The sequence below is a fragment of the Nannospalax galili genome, unplaced genomic scaffold (assembly GCF_000622305.1).
Source record: "Nannospalax galili isolate Female #2095 unplaced genomic scaffold, S.galili_v1.0 scaffold332, whole genome shotgun sequence".
Taxonomy (NCBI): Eukaryota; Metazoa; Chordata; class Mammalia; order Rodentia; family Spalacidae; genus Nannospalax; species Nannospalax galili.
Window position 1 is genome coordinate 1,357,885 of NW_008333794.1, and position 8,685 is coordinate 1,366,569.

The window sequence follows — 8,685 nt, forward strand, 5'->3', positions numbered from 1 at the left end:
TTGAATACTGCATACAATGTTTAAAATAAAAGACTGTATTAATATTAATTACAGCTTTTGAAAATCTTACCCATGTTGTAAACTACCTCCATGTATTATCTGAAATACGTCATATGTAGAAAGGTAAGAGATACATTATGAATTTTCATACATTGTAAATTTACATTTCAAAGTGTAGGCAGCCCAACTTATGAGTGACTGGAAAATACAGAAACCTCCTATCTTGTTTGAATGACAACTGCGTTCAAACCTTGTAGCTATAGTCCTCCTTCTTTGTTAATTTCTCCAGCACTGACTTGTGAGACAGGACAAGTTACTAGATTCAGAACTGGTGTTTTTTTTTTTCCCATAAAAATGTCCATTGAGTATATTTTAATCATAATGAAGTTGATTAACATCAAAGCTTTGTTTTGGGGGCAGTGGAGGGGATGGCTCATCAGTTAAGAGTACCTGCTGCTTTTTAGAGGACCCAGTACCCACATAGTGGCTCCTAACTACTTATAACCCCAGTTCCAGGGGATCTGATGCCCTCTGGCCTCTGCAGGCACCTGTATACATGTGGTACACATAAACTCATGCAGGCACATATATGTACACATAAATAAAAATAAACCTTAAAATATACATGTATATACATATACATAGCTTTATTTTTTATCTATGACAAACTGAAGACCAGAGAAGTGAATAGGACAGGGTTCCTAAAACCACAGTTTTCCTAAAATTCCCTTCGACAGACTTTGGTTGGCAAACCAAGAAACAAACTAAGTGTTGTCAACACTACAACAGAAAATAATGTCCCATTTCTATTGTTTAAAGTAAAACCCTTTATTGAGGATGCCTTTTGTAAGTTGGTGATTACCATGTAGAAAATTATTACCTCACATTAAAAAAGTGATCATAGTTCTATTTTCACTACCTCTCATTCTGACATTGCAGGCTCTTCACAGTCTGGCTCCTCCTTTCACTTCCTGCCTCATTTTTGGATTATCCTTCCTTTTAGTTTTTGATCTTTTCTAACAATTCTAATGTATACACATGATTCTCGGCATCATAAATATCCTTATTTCCCTGTTCAGCTCTTCAAAATTCAGCTCAGATATCCCTTTCTTGGCGAAGCTGCCCCTTTCCTGCTCTCCTGGCTGGACAGTATACAGTGGTCTTGCATTACTGTGACTTATTCATGCACATGCTTCCCTCATGAAGCACACTGAGGGTAAGGTTTTATGTATTTTCCACTTCCCTATTCTCATCATATCTATGGTGATACCTGGCACATAAAGATTGCTCTGTATGGTTTGTTCCATCAAATTAATGCTTTGTTCAGTTCTAAATTGGAAGTTCATAACAACCTTGTTTTCCCCCCTTAGTCTTATATGTACATGCCAGTCTTGAATATTTTTCTTTTGCTTGAGTCATGCATTAATACTTCAAACTATTACCCTCTTGCCCATCAGTTATTCCCTTGTCTATAGCTTGATGCATTATGACATCTACTTCTCACTCCCACCCTGAAATCAATTCACAGCCATTACCTGCCCTCTGAGATTGACACCTCATTTTTGGGGAACAGCCAGCAGAAGCGTGCATCAGCTTCAACATGCAAAACGAAACATTCCAACATCTATAGAAGGAAAATGGAAGACATGGCAGCAATGGGCCCTCAATTCCTATGTGATAACAGTGTGCAGGACCTGAAAGCCAGCTGCAGCCTCTAAGATGGCACATCTGCCCACCCCTAAGACATGTCAGCTATTATTTATCATTCTGTTGCTCTTCTCTCCCTGTTTATGTTTTGCAGCCATTTAGGTTTGTGACCCCTGCGTTACACCGTAACATCCCCTTGACCTATTTTGTTTGTGCATCACCAGCTCTTCCAAATCCTCCATTTATCATGCTGGTAGAAAATGGCTCTGAACGCCCCTAATCACCTTAAATGTGCTCTTGAGTTTCCTACTGGTGTGGGAAAAGACCCGATTTGCTTAATACTAATAATTCATCCCCCGACACAAGGGAAGTAATAACGAGTCACTGGGATGATAAAGACAAATAAGCTTTCTCTTTTCTTTCCTTTGGCGAGTTCACAATGTTTTGAATTCTCAGCTCTTTATACTTTCCAAAGTGCTTTAATATGCATTATAGCTCATTAATTCCTCTTAAGAATCATGTGGGGAAAATGCAAGGCAATTATTTTCCTGGCTTTAAAGTTAAAAGAGCTGTCCAGGGATACATTCAGCGCTGATTGAATTTAAGCGAACCGAACCCTTCTCGAAGCTCAGCATCACTGTGGGTTCTTAGGAAGACGCGAGCGCCCTTACCTCGACGGCGTTTATACTCTAGTGGGGACGAAAAATAATTAATCAGCCGGGCCATTACAGAAGGGCAGCTTTGCCGAGATCATGCGACAGGAAGGAGGCGCTGCGGGCTGTCACAGGCCTGGCCCTCGGGGTCGCCCCTACTTACAGAGCTGCCGCCTGCTCCCGCGCCGCAGCTGCGACTGAGGACGCGGGTTGGGAGGACGCGGGCGGGCCTGACCCACCGCACTACCCAAAATGGCCTGGGGCGGCCGAGCGCTATAAATAGACGGCGCGAGGAGGTGCAGGGGATAGATTACGCCCTGCGGGACAAGAAGTGCGCTGGCGGGCACCCCGAGGCAACAGGTGCTTGGCGCGGGGAAGCGGCCCGACCACGCGCCACAGTCTGCGCCTGCGCGAGGTCTTCCCGCGCCAATTCGTCAGTCTCCACAACCCTCCCCAAACCCCGTGGGCGTTCTGCGCCTGCGCAGGGTCTTCCTCCCCCCCCCCCCAACACAGCCCTCAGGCAAACACCTTCCCCCCATCCCCGATGGGCGTTGTTCTGTGCCTGGGAAAGGTCTTCCCGCGCCAAGCAGCATGCTAGGGACATCGATATTCTGTCAGGAGCTGTGGAAAGATGCCTTTTAAAAGAGAATTTGGAAATCAGACCATTTCTTTCCAGGTGACAAATCTCAGTAAATTTCATTTAATCTTTAAAAGCTGAAAAGTTCCCTACAAGCCCTCTGTGTAATCTCATAGAATATGGCCTATGGGTAAGGTTGCTGGATAAAACAGGAACCCAGTTAAATAAAAATTTCAAATGTATCATTTTTTAAATATAATATGACCCAGATGTTACATGGCCAATTCACATTTAAAACCAACTCATCGTTCTGGGTTTTTTGTTTGTTTGTTCGTTTTTGTTTTATTCGTTACAACTGTCAACTGGCCCCGGGCAATCTGCTTCTGATTTGGGGGGCGGGAGTCCTCAAGGAAAGCGTTCCCTACTCCTGAAGAAACACTACCTCTGTTCTCAGCTTGAGGATGGTGTAGCACCAGGAAACTGTTCTTTAAGAGACGTGTCACAGAATGTCTGCTTCGTAGATACAAAAGCAGTATTAGCCAGGTGTGATGACACAACCCACTCTCCCACCCCCCACCCCCAAGCTTGCGACACATATCTCATCTGCCCCCTCTAAAGCCAGGATCAAAGAGAAGAGTTTTTCTTGAGTTTTTCTTGAGAAGAGTTTTTCTTGAGTTGCATCATTCTGGTACACATTCTTCTTTCTCTTAAAAAACAAACAAACAAACACTGCTGGGCGTGGTGGCGCACGCCTTTAATCCCGGCACTCAGGAGGCAGAGGCAGGCGGATCTCTGTGAGTTCAAGGCCAGCCTGGTCTACATAGCGAGTTCCAGGACAGCTGGGGCTACAGGGAGACCCTGTCTCAAAAAAGACCAAAACAAAAACAAAAACACTGTGGTAAAATATAAATAAGATAAAACTTGCCATTTCATAATTTTAAATGTTCAATCTAGTATCACTAAATATATTAGCAGTGCTATAAAACTACTATAGTTTGGATGGAGTCTGTATATCCCCCAAAGATTGATATGTTGAAGGTGTGAGCCCAGGGGTGATGATGACCCTTAGAAAGTGAGGCCTAAATAACTCCTTGGTCATTGGGGGCATTCCTCAGATGGGACCTACAAGACCCCAGCTGGTCCTCTTCTTTTCCTTTCGGTGTGAACAAACTGAGCTGTCTGCTCTGCCACATACTCCCCACTATTGTCAACTAGCATGTCCATCAGCAGTCCAAAATAGTGGATTCACTGAGTTTTGGACTGGAACCTCTCAAGCTAGCCAAAACAACCTTTGTCTCTTTATAGGTTAATCATCTTAGATATTTCACTATAGTAACTGGAAGCTGAGTAACACAGCAGTTATCACCATTGTCCACTTCCAGATTTTTTTCATCATGCCAAACAAAGTCAGTGCTCAATAGAAAATAACTCCCCATTTTCCCTCTCCTCCCAAGAGTCTAGCACTCTCTGCCTTCTGCGTGTATGAATTTGCATACTCTAGGTACTTATATAAACAGAAACAGGTAATATTTTCCTTCTGTTTTAAGACTCAATAATATTACTCAGTGTGGTTAATGTATACATATTGCATTGGAAATAATTTTTTTAAGCAAGCATTCACGTGTAACTTCTGCTGGTCTCAAACTCACAATCCTCTTGCCCCAGTCTCCCAAGTGCTGGGATTACAGGAATGTGACACCATGCCTGGCTTGAAGACAAATTTTATCTTGATAAACTCCTTTAGAACATTTTAGAAAGTATTGATGTCAACAAGGTATTCTTTCATATTTTGTATCTCCTTGGATATTTTTTTGTAGTTGAGAAAATTCCTCTCCTCTTTTCTAAGAAACATCCCTTGATTTGTTAGCCCCTTTTAGATCCATCTACAAACTGTTTTGACCCCTGCTTTTGGTTTTCTTTATAGGATGTTGGTGTGAAGCCAAGGACTTTTTCTGCTTGCTTTAAACCTTAATTTCCTTTTTGGTTATTAATTTGTTTTTGTTTATTTATATATGTATGAGTGTTTTGCCTCCATATATGGAAGTGCACCCATGCATGCAGTGCCTGCAGAAGCCAGAAGATGTCAGATCTTCTCTGGGAACTGGAGTTACAGATGGTTATTAGCTGTCATATGGGTTCTGAGAACTGAACCCAGGTCCTCTGGAAGAGCAGCCAGTGGTCTTAACCACTAAAACATCTCTCTAGCCCCCCTATTTTGATTGATTGATTGATTGATTAATTGAGACAGAGTCTCACTGTGTAGGCCTGGGTGGCCTGGAACTCAAATAGGCTGGTCTTGAACTCAGAGATCTGCCTACCTCTGCCTCCCAAATGCTGGGATAAAAGGTGTATGCTACCATGCCCAGCTATTTTTCTATTTTATTTCACTATTTACATTTGTTTCAAGAGGAAATGGGATATTATGTGAAAGGTCAGAACTTCGAGTCTGGAGGCCAATTTAGATACGGCATTTTGTCAATATGTGACATTAGTTTATCTCAGAGTGCTTGCTTGCCGAATGATTAATGAAATATTATTTATCAAATATACTGATATACCAAACACTGGGGCTCAGAGGCTTGAACTTGGTTCTCGTTAGGTCTCTTGTTTTTTTTCATTTAAAAAATTTTTTTGGTCTTTTTAAGACAGGGTTTCCTTGTAGCTCCAGCTGGCCTGGAACTTGCTGTGTAGACCAGGCTGGCCTTGAACTCACAGAGATCGTCAGCCTCTACCTCCCAAGTGCTAGAACTAAAGGAATGCACCACCACACCCACCTAGGCCTCTTGTATTTAAGTCTCACTCTGTGTGTGCATGTGTGCACATGTGCATACAAACGTGTTCATATACAACTTCAAGTTCAGAATCTGTGGGTTTCTGTGGGACAGCAGAGCTTCCAGCAGTTGTTGTTATTGCTGTTGTCCTTATTGGTTCTTGTCTGAAAGGCTCAGAGCATTCTTGTCAGTTCCTGGTACATTGTGCTCCCCCTACAGAGCTTCATACCGTGACAGTGTGTATGCACTAGATGGTTTCCCCACTGCGTTAGTCAGGTTTGTGTCACCTTAACAAATGCCTGAGAAAATCAAGTTATAAGGAGAAAAACGTTCATTTTGGCTCATGGTTTTGGAGGTTTCAGTTCATGGCTAGTTGGTTCCATTGCTACTAAGCCTGTGGAAGTATGTTGTGGTGGAAGTGCATGGTGCTGTAAGACTTCATGGTGAGAAAGTGAGAGACAGGAGGAGACCAAGGTCCTACAGTCCCTTGGAGAGCGCATGCCTCATGATCCAAACTTCTCACACTAGGCCCTACCTCTTAAAATTTTCATAACCTCCCATTTGCAGCAAGCTGTGGAGCAAGCCTTTCACAATGGGGCTTTGAGAACATTGCAAATCCAAACCATAGTACACACCAACTCTGAAGCTTCTTAGAGGCCAAGATCTCTGTCCTCCTTCCCTTTGTGGCCCACTTACACTCCTGACTCAGGGAAGGCTCACTGATTCTGATGACTGTGAGACAAAGTGAGTACATACAAAGGAAGGTGGGCCTAGAGCTGGGGCCCCAGTGTCCTGACCTGGCTCTGCTCCCTGAGGCTTCCTGGACTCTGCAAGTCCCTTGGATTGCTGGAGTAGAATAGGCAAGTTGTATCAGGTCTGTGTGACATACACGCTGGGAGGAGGATGAGACAGGAGTGCTACTAGATGTGAAAGTACTTTAGTAACTATAAAGCCACACCAAATCATTTTCCCCAACAGCCATGTAGTAGTAAGTGGAACTTTCACCAAAGATCTTGAAAGTAGACTTTTGGGCTCTTTCCTCAGCTCATCAGTCCATTCTCATTCCTTAGTAAGCTGTCACTATTTCTGTTTCTAACCCTGTGTCTTTAGTGTGATCCTTTGCCCTGGGACACAAAAGCCTGGAATCAATTGGTGCCTTCTAAACTCAGACCTGTGGCTCAGCTCTCCTAAACATCTTTTCCTAACCCTCTGGACTTTCTCTGTTTCTCCTACCTACTTGCCTAACTTAAAAAGGAATGAGTTTTTCTTCACCTCCCTTCCTCCTTGTGTCTGCCAGGATTTTTAGCTTGCCTGTCGTATTGTTTTCCTCCCAAACTTTATAAAATTGTCCTCAATCTTTAAAAAAAAAAAATCTAAAAAAAGACGGCACAGAAAGCCATCTCCTAGTCATAATCTGTTTCATCCCATTCTCAGCTAGATGTGGACCATATTTCTTGGGCTGGCTCTTCTGTTTTAGGCTCTATCACAGAGAAGCTCAGAGAATGGAGTTATCTGTTCACTAAGCCCCACTGTTCCACTTCTGTGACCACAGCCTATTCAAGCTTATCCATCCTGAGGGCACTTGAGGCTGCACACAAGTTAATCTAGTTAGATACAGCATTTAAAAAAAGTCACAAAACCTCTGGACACCAAATTTATTTTGCTTAGGGCTATTTCGTTTTTCTCAGCCATGAAATCCCCAAACCCCAGGTCTATGAATACTCCTCTATCATTGGCCCTGAGTTGCATGGCCAAACCTAGCTGCAGGGGTGTGGGAGCTGGGGGCTGGGGGCTGGGGAATTTAGTTTATCCTGGATGACAAATTTTCTTTTCTATTCAGAAGAAGGAGGATATGATATCTACGGGTAAGGCTATGTGCCTTTCACACACTATAGATTTATTAATTCAAGCATTTATTTCACCTTTCCTAATGCCTTACACACCTCTCCTTTCCAGCCTTTTCCAGGTTTAGTTTTGCATTTGTGCTTGTACTTAGGTGACTAATGGTGTTCTCCCAAATGCTGGGAGGGCAGAGTCTGTGTCTGCCTCTGCTTTTCTCTGCATCTCCAAAGCCCAACATAGAGCGTGTGGCAGATTAGGTGCTCAGTAAGTATCTGTGAGTAAATGAATGTACATAACCAGGGAGTTCCTCACTATCTTTAGTGCTACTTTGTGTCTTTGCTAGCGCAGATCTCTAGCAAAGTACTGATAATCATCTTCTGGGTTCCCAGAGCCTTCCATGTCTGTCTTGTCACTGGCAAATGGGCCTTAGCTTATGACACTGAGTGGTTTTGGGTCTTTACCCTGCTGGATGGAGAGCTTCTCCAGGGAGGGGTGGCCCCACTGATTACTGCATTTCTAAGTATCAGTGCATGCCTGGCACATGGGCTGCTGTGGTTTGAATGTTCCCTCTAAAACTTTTGTGAAAATTTACTTATTCTGTGAAGATTTTGGTGGTGGAGCCTTTAATAAAGTGAGGACTAGGTCAGGAGGGGTCATGACCATTATTAATGGACAGAAATCATGATTAAAGAAGTAGATTCTACCCAATTTTCTCTCTTTGTCTCAAGTGTGCTTTTTTGCCCTTCTTCCCATGTTGTAACAGGCAAAAAGTCCTCATAAGACGGTTCCCTTTGATCTTAGACGTCCCAGCTTTCAGAACTATGAGAAATAAGATCCTTTTCCTTACAGGTTGATGAGTCTGTGATATTCTGTTCTAACAACATAAGAATTAAGACATGTGCTCATCGATTGAGCTGGTTTTTGTTTGAAAATGAATCCTTCTGGGGGCTGAAAAGATGGCTCAGTGGTTAAGAGCACTGACTGACTGCTCTTGCAGAGGACCCAGGGTTCAGTTCCCAGCACCCACATGGCAGCTAACAACCATCCATAATGCCAGTTTCAGGAGATCCATTGCCCTCTTCCTACCTCTGCAGGCATTGTACAACATTGGTGCACTTACATACATGGAGACATAACACTCATACACATAAAATAAAAATAATAAAATATTTAAAATGTATTTTTTATATTTTAT

The 8,685-nt window shown here is 42.9% G+C and overlaps 1 protein-coding gene across 1 annotated transcript in view; it reads right to left on the reverse strand.

The window, feature by feature from the left end:
* Kbtbd12 (kelch repeat and BTB domain containing 12) overlaps positions 1-2,520 on the reverse strand; it is a 77,190-nt gene extending 74,670 nt beyond the window's left edge. Inside the window, exon 1 of the mRNA XM_008828560.3 lies at positions 2,319-2,520. The gene's annotated coding sequence lies outside the window, so the exon portion shown is untranslated. The remainder of the gene's footprint in view (positions 1-2,318) is intronic.
* Positions 2,521-8,685: the final 6,165 nt, after the last annotated feature.